The following is a 1,287-nucleotide window of genomic DNA, read 5'->3' on the forward strand; positions in this document are numbered from 1 at the left end:
GATAGGAGCACAAAGTGTGACGTTCTTAATATGTTTATACCCTTTATTTACCCTTTGTTAACTCCTATTTAGTTGTTTTAGCTTTATATTTGTGTTTAGTGTAGAATAATTGCTTAATGTAGAAATATGTAGGTTTTAGTGTTAGAATACATAGTATTTTCGGATTTGAATAATTTGGTGTTGAAATTGTGCTAAGTGTTGGAAATCCTTGTTTACTCAGGATTCCTGTCTTGATCAAGATTCCATCTTTCCTCTTTCCTAGTTTCTAATTTTCTTATTTCTATTTCAGGAAAGTCTAAACCCGTGTTGACCAGGAAATGTTTTCCTGACTCATGAGAGAAAGGTGGCCGGCAGCTAGGAGTTCCTGCTTGAGCTAGGAGAAGTACAATCCGAGATATGTATGGAAGAGCTGTGAGATTTCCCAAGTCACCAAGGAAAGAGACCGTGCGGCCCAAGAGAGAAGGTTTTCCAAGTTCAAGATGGTTTTGTCATTCCTTAATGCATAAGGATTACTTGAAGACCAAGAGAGGAAGTTAAATCCAACTTGGACTTGGTTTTGCCGATTTAATAAGGATTCCTTGTGCTTGAGGAATTCTTGGAGATCAAGTCTTGTTACTCTATATATAGGGCACGGCATGGCAGCAGTTTATCATCATCAACCCGTGCAAAATTACATGATAGGAGCATAAAATGCGACATTCTTAATATGTTATTACCTCCATTTGTACTTTGATTATCTCTTATTGTCGTAGAATAGAGTCATAATGTAGAGTCGAAAGTTTTTGGTAGAGTTGTGCGTAAAACGTGTTAAACATAGAGGAACGGTGTAGAAAATTGTCAAAAGCCGATTTGTGGAGCCTTAGAGATGTTTTTATGATTTTGTAAAGTTTTTACATTGTCACAAATTGATTTAACTTCTCTGATACTTAGGTGACATGTAGAAGAGTGCCGAGAGGAGTGTTCCTGATGGACCTAGGGAAGCAAAGCAGCTGATCCACGAAGCCTAGTCCATGAATGAGAGGTCCAAACCAAGTCCAATATGGAGAAGAAGATATAAATTCGGCGGAATTTCAAGAATATCCAAGCCTTGCAAATCCAGATTAAATCGGGAGAATTCCTGTGCACGTCTGTCAACTTCAACGGACTCTCCAAGACAGCTCACAATGAATCAGAAAACGTGCTAGATATGGATAGAGAGCTACGGGAGTCTAGTTTCCAAATCAATTGGAATCACCTCAATATCTATTTTCTAGAGGGAGTTATGAAGTAATCATCAGACGGAGGTCA

Source organism: Fragaria vesca, linkage group LG2 (assembly GCF_000184155.1).
Source record: "Fragaria vesca subsp. vesca linkage group LG2, FraVesHawaii_1.0, whole genome shotgun sequence".
NCBI classification, from domain to species: Eukaryota; Viridiplantae; Streptophyta; class Magnoliopsida; order Rosales; family Rosaceae; genus Fragaria; species Fragaria vesca.